The sequence below is a fragment of the Pongo pygmaeus genome, chromosome 6, assembly GCF_028885625.2.
Source record: "Pongo pygmaeus isolate AG05252 chromosome 6, NHGRI_mPonPyg2-v2.0_pri, whole genome shotgun sequence".
In the NCBI taxonomy this organism is placed as follows: Eukaryota; Metazoa; Chordata; class Mammalia; order Primates; family Hominidae; genus Pongo; species Pongo pygmaeus.
This window is the reverse complement of record NC_072379.2, coordinates 52,426,885-52,447,265: the sequence shown is the minus strand read 5'-3', so window position 1 is coordinate 52,447,265 and position 20,381 is coordinate 52,426,885. Positions and strand designations below refer to the sequence as shown.

Here is a 20,381-nt window from a genome sequence, read left to right as displayed (position 1 = left end):
CTGCATTCCTAAAAGGACAAGCGCTGGATATAGAGCCCCAGGATATTTTTAAACTGCCTGTTAGTTTTTTGCATTTATTCAGAAGGTGGAACAGGTCTATCAGTTGACTTGTCCAGCTCCAGCTCCAGGGAGTGTGTGAGGGCAGGGTCAGGGCAATGAGTTGGTCTGGAAGCCGATACCTGTGGTCAGGAGCTGTCAGGATGAGGGCTGAAGAACTCTTTTGGAGTTTCAGGAACAATTCTGGACTCCCTACTTTGGGTTCAGCATTAGAATAGTCCTTTGTGGCCTGGCATGGTAAAAAGGATAATTCGGGATCCAGTCCCTCTGGTGAGCTGGGATGAGGGTAATGGGGTTGAGACTGGGTGATCCTCTTTCTTTAGCCCTGATTAGTCTGGAAACTAGGTTTAGGTTGTGGCTCTGGGGAGCTGGATTTGGATCAGTGGTGGGGAACAGGATTAAGGACAGTCAGGGGGATGAGGCAAAAGGATGACTTTATTGGACAACACAGACATTCAACTATCATCATTGTCATGCATCACAGGTTTTCCATTGGATTATTTCCTCTTCGTGGATCAACTTAATGCAAAGATTAAGTAGGTTTTGCAATGAGGGGAATATGGAAACTTCTCATGCAGTTTTCTTCGGATCAGACCTCTAAGCAAGCAGCTGAAAAGCCATGTTGTTGACTTCAGCACTCCAGGTCTGATTCTTTTAGTTCCCGGGTTACTTAAAACAATGACCGTCTTCTGAGGATGCACTGCTTAAAGCATACTGGGGAAGGAATAGTGGGCTTCTCAGGGCCATCAGATTGATTACAAGAATTCAGAGTTACTAAAATGAAAATGGCCACTGTGTTTATTTATACAAGCGCTTTGTTGGTCTTCTAAGTTGAAGTTGATGACAGATGTGTTTTTAGAGAAAAAGTGCAAACTCCAGAGACATAAGCATCTGTTCTTTCTCAGCCTTGCCTCTTAGGCTCATACTTCATTTTTTACCCACACAACAGGCTTTATTTCTTTCTACTGAATACCTGAAAATATGGGTGTAAATGATTAATATGGATTCTTGATAGTTTTACTGGAACAAAACTCATGTTTTCTGGCTTTGATGGCCCATATTTGGCTGGCTCCGTGGGTGGCTATTGACTTCCTCTTCCTTGCCTTGTAGCCTATATGGCATCGCAGTCTGCAAAGTGAGCTTGCTAATGTAAGTGGTGATGTATGGTGTTTCCCTGGGACCGTAGAGTTCATTTGCATGACCCAAATGTGCTGCTAAACTTTGGTTTGCTTATCATGGTTATGAGAATTACTGCATGGAGGTAGACTTCAAGAATGTAAAAGTCAAAACATTTATATAAGTCAGCAGTTTTCAAAGTGTGGTCAGTGGACCCTTGGGAGTCCCCAAGACAGTTCCAGGGGGTTCACAAGGTAAAAACTATTTTTATTATAACACAAAGACACTATTTGCCTTTTTGACTATGTTCACATTTGCTCCGATGGTGAGTAAAAGTGCTGGAGTCAGCACAGAGCAAGACAATGACATGAAGTGTACTAGTTGTCATTTGTTATTCACCACTGTGTACTTTCAGTAGCAAAGAGAAAGAAAAATGCCATTTTTCACTTAAAAATCTCCTAGATGAAACTAAAAATTATTAGTGTTTATTAAATCTTACTCTTGAATATACTCCATTTAAACATGAGAAGTATGCAAAAAAAATTGATTGCATATTGAAATTCAGTGAATGTCTAGGGGAAAAACACTTATGTGTTTATTTGAGTTGTGAACTGAACCAACCGCTATTTTCATGGAATTCCATTTTTACTTGAAAGCATGATTTGACAGACAAATTATGGTTATTAAGAATTGAGTACTTGGCAGACATTTTCTCAAAAAATTTTTAAAAAATGAGCATGTCATTTCAAGGAAAACAAGTGGCAGTATTTGTTGCCAGTGATAAAATTTGAGCTTTCAAGTGAAAATTCAAATTTTGGAAAATTTTTATCTCCTTTGTGAGCTTGACAGCTCTATAATACTCATATAATTCTCTGAAAAGATGCTATTAAAAATGTGATTTATTTTTGATATTTTATAATGAAGTATACCAATATTTGGAAGATCTGCCCAAATCAATATATTCCACATGACTGATGCATGCTGTTACAAAAAATAATGCATGGGTAGAATATCCACTCAAAGTACAAGATAGAGCAATACATTTTAATATAACAGAGAATGGTTCATTGATATGGTTTTATATTGGTATAATATCAAAGAAGAGTACCCACAATTATATAAAATTGATATTAAAACCCTCCTCTATTTTAAAACTACATTTCTGTGTTTAGGTTGGGTTTTCTTTTGATGCTACACCCAAAACAACATATTGCAATAAACTGAATGAAACAAATAGGAAAATCCAATGTCTTTTATTAAGCGAGACATTAAAGAAATTTGCAAAAATTTAAAACTATTCCGTACTTCTCACTATTTTTTTTGTTTTGGAAAATACAGTTATTTTTCATTAAATTGGTTATTTATGTCAGCATGAAGTGGGTTTTTGTTATTTAAAAGGAACACTTAAAAATTTCTCAGTTTTATTTCTAATATAGTAAACATCAATCTGTAGATAAGATATAACTCAAGTCAACCAAAACTCTTTGGTAGGTTCAATAATTTTTAAGAGAGTAAAGGGATCCCGAGATTAAAAAATTTGAAAACCAATAGTCTAAGCTATACTTTTCATATGTGATGGCATCAACTAAGAATTCATATCTAGTTTACATACAGTCCAAATCATTTTTTCTTTTTTTCTGTTTTTTTTTTTTTTTTTTTTTTGTAGCATTACCATTGTCCTTTGGTTTCTTCGTATTTGTCCAGAAATGTCCATAAGATGTCTTTGCTGGTCCTCAATCTTGATGCTCCCAGATATGCACATTGTGTACCTAGGAGGAGGCACTAACCATGGGTTCTACTCACCAGAAGCAGAATAGAGGAGCCTGTGTACAGTAAACACAAATTGCCAGTGTCTTTTCTATCTGGCCAACTCCTCCATGTGGAGAGATGGACAGCTAAGCTGAAGACATGGCAATTAGCATATTGCCATGAATGATTTAGGCTGAATGATTCTACATGAAGCCTTTCTTATCTAAAGACAGAATTAGAATTTGGAAAAGTGATTATGAGTTTATGATGAAGAATATTGTCATCATGGAATATTAAATGGACAATAAAATGTTAATTATGAAAAATGAAAAGTGCATGCTGAGATTTCAAGTAGGGAAGATAGAATACTCAATGGTATTGCAGTCTGTCAACAAAAACTTGTGACTATTTCTTAGAAAAAAACATTGTGCTAGACACTGGGATATGGTGGTGAGCAATTGACACAGTCTTTGACTATAGATATAAAATTGTTTGTGCATGTTGTGCCAAATTTGAAGATCAAAAGTGAAAATGAAAATAGATGATTGGGAAAGCTGGTTCAAACCTCTCATATTTTTTCAAATTAATGTCTTTTGTTGATATTATTTTAATTTCAGCGTTGGGGGACCAGGCTAGAGATGGGAGTGAAATTCATGCAATTCAGCAGTCTCCACCCCTGCCTCATCAGAAGAGCATGGCCCACATGGAGGAGAGGCAAAAGGAAGGGAGCTAGTTCTTGCTGCTCCCAGCTTGTCCTTGTCTAATCCTAAAGCTCCTGCTTTACTGTTTTCCTTGTTTACTCAGCTCCTTGACCCAAACCAACCCAGTCTCAGCCTCACTTGTGGCCCTATGAGGTCCCTGCTAAAGAGACCTACATGGGGTAAACAAGCTTTTTCTTTGGATCTTTATTTCTGCCATTGCCACCTACTGAGGATTCTATAAGGGATCTATTTGTTTCAAATGCATCACTTTTTTAAGGCCTCCCAGAGACAGGACTAAGAGGCAAAGTTTGCTAGGCTGAAAAAGACAGGAGAAAGACCTGGCTAAAATATTCCTCAGGATAGCCTACAAATACCCCTTTTAAAGGCGAGGAAACCACATATCCCACACAATATTCCTGGGGAATTTGTAGCCAGCTATGTTTTCAGAGGATGTGGGAGGTAGAGTTTTTATACTATGGTTATTTATAAATATTCCAGAAATGCCAGACATTGGTAGGGTGACCTGGTTTATAGAATTGGAAAAGGGCCATGTTGAAACCCAGAATTCTTTTCTTTTTTCTATAGTTAAATGAATAAAAGTTCCAAAAATTCAATTCAGTCCTGAGCAGGAATCTTGATGTAGCTTGTATTGACAAGAGTGGTTTTTGGAATTCATAAAAATATAATCTTAAATGGAATTAGAAGACCATATTATTTGATATCATATATATATAGATGGGAAGAAAAAGGTTTTGGGGCATACGATCGATTGCTCAATATATAGACTTGTTTAACTAATAATTGTCAGCAAGAAATTTGCCTCAAGGAGGAAGAAGCATACAGCTATAGTTCCTTAGGAAAGGCCTATAGTAGTAAAATTGAAGTTGATCAGCATTTTCCAAATTGTGTTTCCCTTTATATCACACCAGAATATGTTCAAGTGCCATGGCAAAAGGGTTCTATGGTCAAATAAGTTTGAGAAACACCATATCCTGTATTTCCCCAATGGAATATCCATATTTGTTAAAAGATTTTAAAAAGCCCTCAATGAAGGAACCTATTTAACTTTGTTTAACCCAACATTACTCATTTCTTTGTAGAAGTCTTGTGTCATGGAAGCACTGTTAACATCTTATTAAACAGGGTTCTCTGAAGTACTAGTTTAGAAGATGCTGCAGGAGATTATTGATAGAAATTACATTGATTTTTTTTTTTTTTTGAGATGGGGTCTTCTCTGTTGCCCCAGCTGGAGTGCAGTGGTGCAATCATAGCTCACTATATAATCTGGACTTCTGAGCTCAAGTGATCCTCCCACCTCAGCCTCTTGAGTAGCTGAGACTACAGGCACTGCCACCATACTTGTCTAATTTTTTATTTGTTGTGGAGACAGGGTCTCGCTATGTTGCCCAGCTGGTATCAAACTCCTGGTCTCAATTGATCCTTCTACCTTGGCCTCCCAAAGTGCTGGGATTATAGGCCTGAGACACTGTGCCTCTCCATACATTGATTTTTTTGATGGAAAGATTTGGCTAATCTGAGCTACTTGTGTCTCTGAGGAAGACTGAGGTGAATGTTGGCATGTGTCAGTAAGGAATTCTCAGTCTTTCACGTTAGGTCAAGTCCTTCATGTGGACAAAAGGACAGCCAGGCTGGGAATATGACAATTAGCTGGAAGAATTCTGTGTGCAAAAGTCACAGTTATCTATTTCATCCTTCCTTCTAGACCTCAGATGGATTGTGGTTACTGCATCCATCAATGTTGTTTTTTTCTTTCAGAAAAGACATTTTAAAAATGGTAATAGTGGCCTACTATATCTGTGGGGTTGCCTCACACGTTAATAGGGAACACCAGTCTATTTGTGTCATTGGTAAAGGATGCATGTCAGCATGTGCTGTATTTCACAGTGAGATGAAATGATTATCCTCCAGCCTCCAAACAAACCCCTCCTTAGGAAAACAAACACTTGCAAGTTTATTTTATAAAATCTGTGTTGAACTTATATAAATATATTGTGACAGCAGCTGTCATACTGCATATATCAAGAAAATGCTTTGAAACTTTATGCAAATACATGGGTGATGTATACACTACTGTACACCCCAAAGACTACCCATGTGTTCTTGGTGCCAAGGAAAACACAAATGTTCTCCTAACTTTTCAGAGGAAAAGTCACCACAGCTCTGTACCTTTCATAGCCCCGTTCTCTTGGCCATTGAAATATACTTTGACTGGCTAAACCCAAAGACAGTGAGGTGGGGAAGAGGGTGCCAGAGGTTCATTTTTAATTGATAACACTTACAGAGCAAGCACTGTGCCGGGCACTTTAAGCACATTGTTGCATGTAATTTTCACAACAGCTTTGTGAGGAAAATAGCATTGTTTAGAGATAAAATAACAAAGACTCCAGTTAAATAAACTGCCCAAGGTCACTCATTTATCATTTTATGGAGCTGCATGGCATTTAAAATTAATTTGACCATATATTTACATACACATATAAATATATCTTATATATATAAATATATCGTATATATGTGTGTATATATATATAAAATAGCTAACATTTATTGAGCATTTACTATGTGTCAGGCACTGAATTAAAAGCTCTACCTCAGTTGTCCTATTCTTTGCATGAACTCTATGAGACTGAATACTATTGTTCTTCCCAATTTACAAATGAAAAAATTGAAGCTTAGGAGAAGTTAATTAACTTTGGTGCAAAGTAGCAAGGAATAGAACTGGGAATCTGAAGGAGCTCTTAATCCCATGAGTTTGCTCCCTTAATCATATGTGTTTCCAGCTTTCCTCCTTGATTTAGAATCTGGAACTATTTCCTGGTTTGTATTGAGTTTAAGGCATAGATCTTCTCGTGTCATCAGGAACTAGGGTTTCCATAACATTTTAAAGTCATTATTTTTCCTCAAAGTTTTGATTCATCACCCATTATCTGGAGTATGGTATAAGTTCCGCATGCATGGATATTGTTATTTCTACAAATCGAATGATAGAGAAGATTTGGAGTCTTCAAGAGAATTTTGATGCAGACACCTCACATATAAGTATTGGATGAAAGAAATGTCCTCTTTACACAGATTTATAGCTTTTTGCTCATACTATTGGGCTACATGGGTAACTGTGTACCCTTTGGAGTTCGGAATGTTTGAGAAGAGAATCCTTTAATATTTTTACCATGAACAATTTTGTTTCAAACACTGCTCCTTTCATTCCCAAGTTTTAAGAATGCTTCTGCTTTTTAAAGTAAAATTCATCAGACCCTCCAAGAAATATTAATGTTGAACACTTTGCTCTAGTGGTTGCCCGTTTCCCTACCATGGCATGTTTTATTAGTGTTGGAGTGAGAACAACCATTTTCCAGTAGGACTGATTCTAGAGAGTGGGCCACTTTTCATTTCACAGTTAGAGGCTGGGAGGATTTGGGAAAGAGGGAACAAGAATTAATCCTCAAGGTGGCAACAGGCCAAACCAGGTCAAAGGCTCAGTAGATCATACTCTTTGTCCTAGACCACTGGAAACATTTTCCTAAAACAAAAACACCAAATGGTCATTGTATATGGAAGTCCACACAATGCATTTTAGGCAAAGTATATAATATAAATGGGAGCTATTTTCTACCTCAAGAATTTTTGGAAGGAGGATGGAAACCTTTTGTCTTAGAGTTTCATTCACAGAGTCCATAAACACTTATCAGGTAGCCACTTATAACACAAAACATTTAATGTGCCATCTAAATATTAAGAGAAATACTTCACTGAAAGGACAATATCCATAATTCACAGACTTGGGAATGTGCAGGACATTCTTCACATCAAAAATATGTTCAGCCACTCGGAGCTAGCAATGTTCTGATCATGAGTTGATTATGCACATTAAGTTACTTGTTTATATCAGTTCTCTGAACTTGGCAACCACATGTAGTACCAATGGATGAGGCTCTTTATAAATAATATAGACCACCTTAAGAAGTGATTTTCTGGATTTCCTGGTTAAAAAAAAGCTAAGTGTTCAGCCTTTAGTGTGTAAGCTTTCACTTAATCTGCCTATTTTTAAGACACTACCATCAACTTTAAGTTAGGCTGGTAGAATAAAATGATGATCTTTCTGAACTGCTATGTCTCTTAATTCTGGACATTTGCCCCAAGAATATTCCCCTTCAATACTGGTCTTTGAAGAGAGCCCTGGGCATTTTCTGAGGGACTTGCCCTTGGCCATTGGCCACAGAAGCCTTGACATCTCTTTTAAGTAGATTGGGCATTCCTGGATTTCTAATCAAAGGTGGCCTTCCACTTGTCTTCCATTATCTTCACAGGATTGTCTTTGGTTTTTAGTGCGACATTTAGGGTACTTCTGGTAGGCCCTTAAACTTCTATCCTTCTAGTTATGGTCTTGAAAAAAAAAAGTCCTGAACTGCTGTCCTTTTCTGTATCATTATCTGAAACAGGGTACTAACTAAGAATGTTCAGGTAGAATTTTCTTCAATTTAACTGGTTTAGACTTGTGTTTCTCCATCCTTCTTGAGAAAGACCTTTGGGCTTAAGCATGTTGTCACAGTTACAGAGCTGTTGTCCACTCAGACCTCACCCATGATCATAAGCTTTCCATCCAGCCATGGCCTCACTGAGGTGCGACTCCCTTCTGGCCTCTCAGCATGTTTTGGCCAAGATTACAAGACAATGCTTCTGAACCTGGCCTAATCTTATTCCAGGAGAACTTCAATTTAATATAACTTATTGGCCAAACACTTCTTCTTTCTGCCTGGCCAATACGTGAATCAATTTGTCAGAGAATATGCCTTGTGGATTTGTGCTATACTGCCAAATGCTGAGCATTGCTGACATAGATCATCTTTTGGTAGGAAGATGGAGAGTCTTCCTAGAAAGTTGGAGTTCATGATAGAGGAAATGCCACTTTCCTGAGCCGGAAAAGATTCTCTCTTTTGCCATGTCTGTCTGCTGTTGTTCCCTCTGTTTGATGTTGCCACCATTTTCCCAAGCACTTTGGTTCTCAGCCTGGCACAGCCACTACTTCCACCATCTTTGCACATTTCAGCTAGTGTCCTGGAGGCCTCAGATGACAAAGCAGTGTGGAAGTCTCCACTGAAGTGGCAAGGGCAAATATCACTTTCCTTTTTCTGTGTTTTACTCAATTATAGGACACCTAAATCAGTAGGGCCTATACTTGAATCTCACAAAGATTTTAGTTAAACAATTCTTTTGTGCTTTTACTTTCAGTAAAAGATTTCTTTCTTTCTTTCTTCTCTAGGACAATACAGGCATCTGTGGTACTGAACTTGGGATGATGTGAGTGACAGATGCCAAGTTATATTGGTGATAGCATGTTCCTTCTGTCAGGCACAGTCAGTAGGTGATTCTCTTGTTGTTCATCTCTTCCTCCCTCAGGGTGGATTTTCTCTCAGGAGAAGCCGACGGGTGAACCTCTCCCTTTCACTGGACCTGCCTAGACATGTCAGAACACTAGCTTTGGCTCATGCTGGGACCCACCACCACAGCTGCTGCCAACAGACAGTACACTTATTTTTCTTTGATCATATATGGCCTAGATTAGGATCGTCCCAAGAGCTTGCCAAGATTGGGTTGCAGCCTGTCTCAAAACACAAACTTAAAATTGTTTGACAAGACCAATACCCGGGAGCATCATGAGTTTGAATGAATAGTGCCGGAAACCTCTAGTCCCTCTGCACAGTGTACCTTGATGGAGGCCACGGAGTGTTTACTATAGAACTTCATGACATTGTACTTACAACATTTTAGATTTTGTTAAAATTTTAGGAAATTGCCACCTGATACAAATTAGAGAACTGCACATAACAATGGATACCAAATAGATATTTTGGATTTTTTTCATTTAAAGACCATAGTGTCTGACATACAGAAACTCAAATATATATTGAAAGCGTGAACAAAAAGGATGCCGTGACTTCAATTGCTATTTAGAAATTAAAATGAAGTTTAAATGTAATCTTATTTTTCTGTAGCATGTTCAGGCATACTAAGGAAAACCTCAAAGACTTCTAAGTATAATTTTGTCAATACAGTGAGAGAGATTCAGGTATATCTTAATTAAGAGTCATTCATGTCAAGATAACAGATATTTTTTGTACCTCAAGGAACCTCAATGGAGCACAAACATTTTTGTGTTATTTTCAGCTTTAACTGACAACCCAACAAGAAGGCGTTTAACTGAAAACCAAACACTTCTGATGTTACTCTGGCCTCACTGTGTGGCTAGGCACTGTGGAAGACAGAAGAAATATTAATGAATATGGCTTCTGCCCTCTGTGAACTTTCAACCTAGTTTGGGACAAACGATAAACCCATATGAAGCATTGTGGGAACAAAATAAAACAATATAAACTATTTTAGGTAGCCAGAACTTAAAGGTCAACAGAAAGGTTTAGGAAAACAGTTCATTGGTGATGTCTTGGGTTTCCGTCTCTGCAGTTCAGTATTTGTAGAAGTCTTGAGCAGTCAAAGGCCTCCCTTCGGCTTTCTTCTTAGTGCCTATCCAATGTTGTTGTGATGTAGACAGCCTGGGGAACATGAAAAAATGCCCTTTCTCCTGCATAATGGTGTTATTTCCTTCCTTTCAGGAATGGCTCATAACTTATAGGAGGTGTGAGTTCTAAATGATTGTTCTTTTCATCTCCCTGGAAGTGGGCCAGGCTGTAGATAAAGCGTTTGATGTGTCAGCAGTAGGCTTGTAACAGCTTTGACTACTTCCATGATGATGAAAGTTTGAACTTTGATAAAAATGGCAAGAAAAGGAAAAGGGCTCATTTTCTTCCTTTCACTTTTTTTTTTGTTTGTTTGTTTCTGGGCAGCAGTTGAGAAACATCCTACCAGGGTGGTCTGCGAGGTCTCCAGGAATCTGAAATATTAGGAGGTGTTCTCCTGTGGATTTACTTGTTTATTTATTGATCGTTTCAGAGAGGGAACACCCAGGCTCAGAGGCATGGCAGGAGCTGGCTGTCAGGGCCCTTATCAGTAGGCCCCGCCTCTCCTCCAGTTTCAGCTCAGTTAGCCCTGGAAGGGGAAAGACCTTGCTGGGGGCAGATCACTGAGATCACTGAGACCTTGCTGGGGGCAGATCACAGCTGTCATTCAGTACCTGCTTCCCCACACCACACAATCCAGGGCTGCAAATCTACTCAGACTCCCAGAGCTTTGCCTCTCTTCTCAGTTCCCAGGGCATTTGTTCAGAGATCTCATCTGAGCTTGGGCCTATAGGGTGGACTTATCTTCCTCATTCTAAAATAGACAAAGAGGAAAGTAAAATATCCGTGGACACCCAGAACCAGTTGGAATTTGCCTCAAATGATATCGCAGTCTTTCATCAGTGATTTGTGTGTCTGCTTGAGTGGAAAGCCTGAGTTGGTAGAAGGAGAAGAATTTCTAAATTTTCTTTTTCAAAGAAAAAACGTAAAAGAAAACAAACACATGAACAAACAAACAAGGAAAACTGCCATTCAGCTAAGTGGCAGGAAGAGCTAAGATCAAGGACTCCAAGGGGAAGATGAGGCCAATTTTACCTTTAAAAATGTGACTTAAGCAAACACAATAACCAAATCCCCTTTTCAAACGTGGCCGGGCAGTGTGGCTCACACCTGTAATTGTTGTGCTTTGGGAGGTTGAGGCAGGAAGATTGCTTGAGGCTGAGAGTTTGAGGTTACAGTGAACTATGATTGTGCCACTGCACTCCAGCCTGGGTGAGAGAGACATGTTGTCTCTTAAAAACAAACAAACAAAAAAGGAATTAGTGGAACTATGGTAAAGACATTTCCGTCATGTATTTATTTAATACTCTAATATTTACTTTATGAAATTATGATCTTTGGCTCTGCCCCTATATGCAGTTGAAGTTCAACACTGTCTCCATAGCCAGGCTGGACCTGCTCACTTGTGCAGCTGTAGAAAGAAGGCATCTAGCTGTGCTATCCACAGGCTGAGGCCTCGCAGTGCCTGCTCTGTAACCCCTCCACCGAGACCAGTTGAGGCATTTTTCTATAAGAATCTTGAAATATAGCAAACATGGTTAAACTCTTTGGGAGTCATCTAGCTGACCATGAGAGGACATTGATGTCCCTATAGGGCTCTGTAGCCTGGGCCAGAGGGTGCCTGGCCGAGTCCCACAGCTTAGTGGGAACTTCAACTTAAGGGGTTGGTGCTGGCCAACAAGACTAGCATAGTGCCCCTGAAAAGACCTGTTGGCAACAAGGACAGTTTCCTTACTTCATTAACACCGAAAGTTGCTCCTGAAGCTGTCCATCAGTGCTTATAATTTGCCTATGACAAAAGGAGAGGGCGAATAAGAGGAAACATTGGATTGTCTGGTTTGAATTTCACCTTCTAACTAGACATGGGTGCAGGAAGAAGAAAAAATAAGTGGATGTGAACTTACTCAGATCGCAAGCCATATGACCAGGATTTAAATCGAGCTTCTTGGCTATCTTTTCCTTTTGGAAAATATTGGAAACACTAGCTTTTTTGGTGAGGTGTGTTGTAGTCACATTAGGCCTGAAATATGACATTTGGAACTACACAGAGAAATTAAATGTCATTTATTTAATAATAATTAGGGTAGGCAGAATAATGCATCCCCTGGCCCCAAGATGTCCATGTCCTAATCTCCAAAACCTGTGAAGGTGACCTTACATGCCACAAGAGACTTTGCAGAAGGAATTAAGTTAAGGACCTTGCGATGGAGAGGTGACCCTGGATTCTTTGGGTGGGCTGCCCACTTGCAATAGTCTTTATAAAACGGAAGCAGGAGGGTCAGAGTCAGAGGAGATGTGATGACGAGCAGAGAGTGCAGTTAGAGGGAGGTCTGAAGGTGCTGCACTGATAGCTTTGAAGGTGGAGGAGGGGGCCATCAGCCATGGAAGGCAGGCTGCCTCTGGAAGCTGGAGAAGGCAAGGAAACAGATTCTTCTCTAGAGCCTCCAGAAGGAATGCAGCATGCTGATACCTGGATTTTAGCCCCGTGAAACTGATTCCAGACTTCTGACTGTAAGAAAATAAGTGTGTGTTGTTTTAAGCCACTCCATTTGTAACTTATCATAGCAGCAATAGAAAACTTAAGAAAATAATATAAACAATAATAACAATAATGCAATTATACTTAGAAACATTAATTGGTGTGCAAAATAAGAGGAATTTGTTTCAGGCTTGGTTCTCAAGACAGGGCATTAGTTCATAGTTCTCTTAATAGGTTGTGAAGTACAAAAGGGTTTTTGTTTTTGTCAGCCCCATAGACCCTTTCTCAGGGGTCTTTGTTTGCTATTTTTATGCGACAAAATAAGTGTCTTCATCGAGCTTGCTGACATGTTCTTGAATATCTATGTATAGAATCAGAGTTGAGTTTTATTTCATCACTTGGATACCAAAACTCATATGTAGCCATACGTCCAGGTTTTGGGGGTCAGAAAGCTTCCAAGATCCTCACGAATTTTTATGATAAAGCCTGCATTGGTTTCAGCACAGACTCCTTGGAGAAGCACAGTTCTACCCTGTCAGCTCTGATCACAGCTCTGTCTCCACCCACACTGCTTCTCGCTGATCTCTTCCTTCACAAGCATGAAGAAAAGTGGCTTCCAGCCACCAGGGAAGTGAATTGAGGCCTGTTCTTCTCTCACTGAGAACTGCTCCACTTGAAAAATGGGCTTCATCCTTCAGAACACTTGCCTTGAGCACATGTTAGAAGCTATGATGTGTGCTAGCTGCTGGGGCAATGAATAAGATAAATAAGCTTTAAGTCTTACTTACTGGAAGCTCATGCCAGTGAAGCATTTGGCAAAGCACAGTGCCTTGGACAGAGGCATTGAATTCATCCAGGAAAGTTATTAAAAATGCACGTTCCTGGACTGTGGTTTGAGGAATCATTGGCCTAGTACTCTAGTTCTCAACTGGAGGTGATTTTGTTTCCCAGGGGACATTTGGCAATGTCTGGAGACATGCTTCATTGTCACAGTCAGAGGATGAAGGGTGCCACTGCCATCTAGCAGGTAGAGGCCAGGGATGCTGCTGTACATCCTACAATGCATAGAATAGCCTCTGAAGCAAATAATCACCTGACCCCAAATGTCAGGAGTGTGAAGGTTGAGGAACTCTAATCTAGTGGGTAAGACACACACACACACACACACACACACACACACACACACAATTATACCACTGTGGTGTATACATGCCCAGATGTATCCTACTATAGTGTGTGTATATGTATATGTATATGTATATGTATATGTATATGTATATGTATATATGTGTGTATATCTATATAAATACCTCTGTTAATGTATTTAAAGTATTATATGCTCTGGGGCAGTAAGTGCACTGCCCTCTAGCTTTGTCTGAGAAATCTAGGGTGGGCTGAAAGCTGAGTTCCCACACTTGGCAGCTCAACAGGAACACATCTTGTATCAGTCAAGGTCTCATCAGGAGGCATAAACCATACCAGTTATTTGAAAATAGAGGATTAAATATAAAGAACTATTAACTACGTAACTGAATGGCAAAAAGGGAATTCTAAGTTATTGTGGCGATGCCACCTACTAGATGAAACCACCACCTCTGGGATCGGGGAACAATGGGATGAGAGTAGAATTATTAAAACTTAGAGGAGGGGCTATGTGGAACTGAAATTCAGACTTCTGAGGAGGGGGTGCCAGCTGGCTGGAGTAGAATGTTGAGAAGAAGCTGGTTTTACTTGCATGAAATGTTGGAAAATCTCTAAACTGGGTTCAGTTGCTGATGTGGGAAGGAAGGGCTGCTGCCTGGTGAAGAAGCATTAATGGGGACAGGAGGCCAAGGGAAACAAACAGAAGGAACCAGTCCCTTGTCTGGTGCCCCTATAGGCAGAGCCTATCTTGAACTAAGCTAGCAAAGCAGAAATGTGGCATGCAGAGCCTCAGCTTCAGCACCAGAAGGCAAAGTGCAAATTAGGATGTGTGGATTTGGAGTCCGGAGACAATAGCTTAGTGACTGAGATATAGTTGCAGCTTTACTAAAATACAGATGCCTGGGTTCTGCATCAGAATCTTGGACATGAAGCCGTCAATAATTTTTTTTTTTTTTGCAAGAATCCTATGGGTGATTCTGACCCACTGTCTAGATTGAGCACCCTGAATAGAATGAGGAGCCACTCAAAGTTTTAAAGCATGGAAATGGCCCATTATTATTTGTAGATTCAAAAGCAAATTCTTTCAATTGAGTGGAAGAGGCGAGTAAAGGGCCTGTGTTGGTGGATTATAAATTAGCTATGGGGATGGTGAACACTTTGTCTTCTTCCTAAGAGCAGGAAGAAGTCCCAAACTTTCAGATTTCCATATTAGGGGCATCTTGTTTAAGATGTAAAAGAGGGAGAGAAGGAAAGAGGGGAGGTGGGAGGAGAAGACAACATGAAAGGAAAAAGCCCTGGAGGCAAAAAGTGGATGCATAATTGGGATTTTATCTAAGTAAATAACAAAAATGTGGACAATATATTCTATCTAAGCCATTTTGATAAAAAGCAGACATAAAGCTACAACCAACATCTACCAGGGAAGACACAAGAGACGTCTAGAAGGAGAGAAAGTTCTGGCCATCGCTTTGATTATACTTCACACTCCAGCTGAGAAATTGTGCTGTAGTCTTTGGAAGGAAAGGCCCTATTAGATGGAAATAACTCAGCTTGGATGTTAGAACTAAATTTACATTTCAACCCTGCCACTTACTTGTTGGGTGGCAGATTTTCTGAGCAATTTCCTTAAGGCTTAGAGGCTCATTCTCTGCTGTAGGGGTGACAAAAGCATGCCCACAGGATCTGGAGACTTACGTAAAAAGATAAAAGTACCTAAGCACAGTACCTGGCACAACCCAGGCTTGTCACTCACTACCTATTGGAGGTGTCCTCTCTCCCCTTGTCTACTCTGCTACTGTCCCCTCAGTCTGCCACCTCATCTGCTGTCCCTCTTCTTCTTTGATTTGTAGATTAGACTATTCTTTGCAGACCAAGAACAGGGAAAACCAAATCCGAAAATCTTTACTCCAGGAAGTTAAGTGTCATGCTCTGGAAACTTAGCAAGATACAGTTCTAGGCCAAAGGAAGGCATGGCTAAGGACATTCATGTTTTTTGGTGAAGCTTTTTGACCCAATCTGTAATTCAGAGTGGTTGCTTTGCTCACATATCAACTTTTCATCACAGACTGATGTGATGTAAGATTGTGGACCACACTTAAATCCTTTGCACTCAAGATGTGTTTCTCCCCTACACTGGCCCTCCAACTTCTCTCTCTTTTCTTCCCACTTCCATCTCAGAAGCAACTCTAGAGAAAAAATAGAGAACTCTATTTTTTTCCCCAAAGAATTTGGCATAGGAAAAATTGCTCTAGAATGTGGAAGAGTGTAGCTGAGTCATTGTAACAGGTTAGCACTGCACTACTCTGCTCCCAGCCTCTTGCTGGGAGCCAAGCTCTGCTCCTGGTTGGGAGATGAGTGCCACATCACACGCTACAAGGTGGTTTTCAGCCCCCAAGTCTCACTGGGCACTCAGCTGTTGGAGAAGCATCCTGTACGCACATGGCTGTTGTTTTATTGTCTTGAACTCATCACTATATTCAGGAAGATAGGTTTTTATTATGCCACAAAACTGCTGCTCTAGGTAATCTTTTACATAAAGCAATTGTGTTCTTAATGGAATCATCCAAAACAAAAATAAAGGGGCAGAAATAGACTTGGCATAGGTTTCAGATCTTTTTTTTAAAAAAATAGCTAATTTTTGAGAGAAGCACTTGGATATGCAATTTGAACAAATGACCATCTCTAAAGAGCAAAATTACATTTCTAAGGAAAGGCAGATGATGAAAATTATGACACACAAGTACAATGAAAGTTCCTAGCATTTCTTTTCTTGCTGACCAGATAAGAATACAGTCATTTGTCCTTATGTATTTTAACCACTTAGGAATTTTCAAACATTTAACAAATACATGAGACATAGTTTTCAACTATGCTTATAGGCATCCTACCAGCTTTACATGCTGAAATTGAATGTTGCTTTTTGATGTATTAACACCAACAAACAGTTAGTACCTAAAATGTGCAAAACACAAGGCTAGAATGTGTAAAACCCAATAAAACACAACAGTAAGTGGGTGAGACAGCCCAGAACTATGCCTGGGCTTAGTTGTCATCAGCATCCTGTGGTTAAAGTGATCTGAAATACTCATTCAGATTCTAGAGCTCATTCTATGTGGTAGCTCTGCCTTTCATTCACTAATTTTTTATTGAGGTTTTGTTTCATTGCTCTTCTGAAGGATAGAAGGCACAGAGGACTGGCCCCTACCTCCAAGACAGTTTAGCTTGGAAGTAAAGTCAATGTCTCCTTACGGGATTGAGCCTTTATGTATGTGCCAAAGATTATGTATTTGTGTGCCCCAAATACAGGAGTATAAATGAGAACAGAGACATAGAAAGATGAAGGAGGTTACTAGGAACTGAAGGCTCTAGAAGACTTCACAGGTGAGAAGAGGCTTGAAATTGACCTTGAATGAAGCAGGATTTTGATAGGGGTTAATGATGGGGGTGGGGTTGTGAGAGATGGGAAAGAGGTATGTTTAACGAAGATGGAAACCATAATTTATGTTTGGGGGCCATAAAGAAACTCTCTCTTTATGCTGGAGTTGGGAGAAAAGAAGATTGGAGAAGAGATTATGGAATGTTTTGACAAAATAGGCTAATGAGATAATAAAGAACTGATGCATCTGAATAATGTAACAAAATGTATTTCTTGCTTATTTCACAGTTCATTGCAGGGATCTGGCAGGTAGACTTCCATGTGGTAACCCAGGGAACCAGACTCTTTCAATTTTTTGTAAAGTTCATGATGCCTTCTGCATTTAGCTGGCCATCCGTCTAGTAGAGAGAAAGAGTGAGAGCATGGAGAATTGATGTAGACCTATAAGTGTTTTGTATTATTTCCATCCATCTCCCATTGGCTAGCATTCAGTCATATGGGCACATCTCACTGCAAGAGAGTCTGGGAAATGTAGCATAGCACTGTCAAGAGAAAAAGGCAACCGATTTTGGGGAACACATGGTCTATATTATATTGGCTTTTAGCTCGAGTGGGTTGAACTTTATCCTGGACGAAGTGGTAGGTCATCCTCAACCTTAGCGGGGGTGGGGCATGCTCATGGGTCATATACACTCCTTAAAGGGGATGATTTTTGTCTTATATTCACTACTGTATCCCCAGGATATGATAGGCCTTCAACAAATGTTTGATAAAATAATGGAATGATGGATAGATGCTGGAAAGAAGGCCTGGTCACATTGAACCTTCCAGGATGGATTAGTGAAAGAGAGTTGAGGCAGAGAAGCCAATCAGAAAGCTACTGTGATCATCTGATAGTACATTTACAGGAGGAATTTGTTCAGTTTTAGAAGCAGAAATGTTTACTTCTGTGATTTTACTCTCTTAGCCTACAGCATAGCCACAGATTATAGTTTAATCAGAGTCCCTGCTGAGTTGAAATCTTAGAAGCAGGTTGTGAGCTGCAACTGTGTTCCTAGGAAGGGCCTGGACTTTCTTTGGAGGCATTAATTGGAATGCAGCCTCTGGACTTGGGCTTTGCCACAATACTGCAAACCAAACAAAATAAAACTTGACTAAACCAGCAAACCCAGATTGGAGTTCAAGTTACTTTAACGGACTCTTGGGAAGCACAAACTGCAGTTGTATTATGTATGCAAAATTTGCTCTTTGACCTTATTGTAAGGAAAATTACTTCAGTACACATAATCTTTTGCCAGCTTTCCAAAGCATTGGATGAGTTACTCTTTTGCAATTGTGCAATATTTTTTAAATTTCAATTTTAAAATATGCTTGAAAAATAGATGCTGATCCAACAAGAACACAGAATATGAATGAAAAGAATGTGTTCTCTGTGCACCTACAAGAGGCCAGTACATAGGCAACCTTGTGTGGCTCGAGGTTTCAGGATTTTAGGAAGTTGCTTGCAGATGAATTTCTTTGAAATTAAAAGCTAAGGGCAGCATCTTGGGTCCTCCCTCTTGTGCTTCATGTCTAAGCTGGGGCTGACCCCAGGGCCTGGCCACGATTCAGGTTACATGCCCCTGAAGTCTGATGAAAGGCCTCCAACTTTAATATTATGCAGAGTTGAGTGAGGAATCTCAGAGCAGCCTGGGATTCTCGGGAGATTTTTAGTGATTCTTGTTGATTTGGAAATAATGTAAAAACAACAGAAGAGCTTTTTCTGGTATTTTCACATGTTCTCTATTGGTTTGGGGGAAGAATCCAACATTAAAGAGGCGAAAAAAATAGCAAATATTTTAAAAGATATATAACATGCCCTCCCCTTTTCATCCATCCCCACCAAAAAATAAACTGTTGTAATAAAAATGGCAAGAACAGGAAGGGAAAACAGAAACAACAGGTGGCCGCAGTGTGCTGTGATGGGAACGGACAGGCCCCTGGTGGCTGAGGCTAACTCTGCTATGGCCAGAAAGGAGTGGGGAAGGTGTGAGGAAATGCATCATATGGAATCTTTCCCTTGCGGGGTCCACAGCTCTTTGAGCTGTGAGTTTCTCGTTTCCTGAGGCCTCTTGAGATATAAATTATGCACTCAAGACAAGGAACCTGCAGGTACTAGTTTGGTTTCTAGCTCAAATCCCAGAGAAGCTAATTCATTGAAATTCCATTTGCTGAGTGATCTATTTACCAAATTCACTGATTTTCTTAAAAAAGAAAAGAAAAGAAAACCTCAATTATTTATACATTTTCATAGCAATTTCTATTGCATAGGATAGTTTTCACATCAGCTTTGCCCGTTTGTTGGACGTAAATCAACTGGAAAACCTTTTTATTTCTACCCCAGCTTTCTGAATATGAAGTTACAACTTAACTGGAGCTGGGGAAGCAGGCACTTCTGGTGAGGGATAGGAGGGGAAGTCGTCAGACTATATCCTTAGGCAAGGAAGAGGGGATGCTGAGGTTAAACCAGGAGGGCAGTGGATGTTGGAGGTGTGGAGTGCTGGAGAACAGAAAGGGTCAAGAATGAGAATGAGGGAGCAGGGAAAATATTCAGAGACTCCAAAACTTCTCCAAATAGGTTTCTGAGACTCTGCCAGTTCTTCTCATATCAATCTTTATAATCTTGTAATTAATTAGTGAAAACAGATTTGGATAGCTTGGTGAATTCAGTGAAATAGTTCTTCTGAATATGGGCTTTCAGTGTATCCATTTTCAGCAGGTTGGCCACTTCATCTACCTGGAACCTCCTTGAGCCATTTTAGCAGCACCTTCCAGCTGTGGCAGATACTGAAGCCTTCCTGGAGGAAGATGTCTGCAGAACCTGTAGAAAGATGGGTGTCTGGAAGATAGGAAAAGTGTCAAAATGCCAAAGTGTTCCTTTGCTTGCTTGACAGGGTAGAAAGAGAAGGCAGTGACCTATTAGGATGGTCCACTCATCCTGGTTTGCATGAAACTTTCCTGGTTTTAGTACTCAAAGTTTCCAATCCCAAGCAAACAGAGACAGTTTTGGTCATCCTATACCTACTGTAAAGGTGGTTTGAGATGGAAAAAGATAAAGAAAAGTGGTGGTGGGTGAGAGGAGGTGATGCTGGAATCACCTCCTCAAAGACAGTCTTTTTGCAGCTGCAATTTGTAAGGCCTACAGGGAAGATCAAAAGATGCTTGGGGAAAATCACATGGGCCTGAGC

The 20,381-nt window shown here is 39.9% G+C and overlaps 1 protein-coding gene across 2 annotated transcripts in view; it reads left to right on the top strand.

The window, feature by feature from the left end:
* BMPER (BMP binding endothelial regulator) overlaps positions 1–20,381 on the top strand; it is a 243,224-nt gene that overhangs the window by 114,623 nt on the left and 108,220 nt on the right. The window lies entirely within an intron of this gene.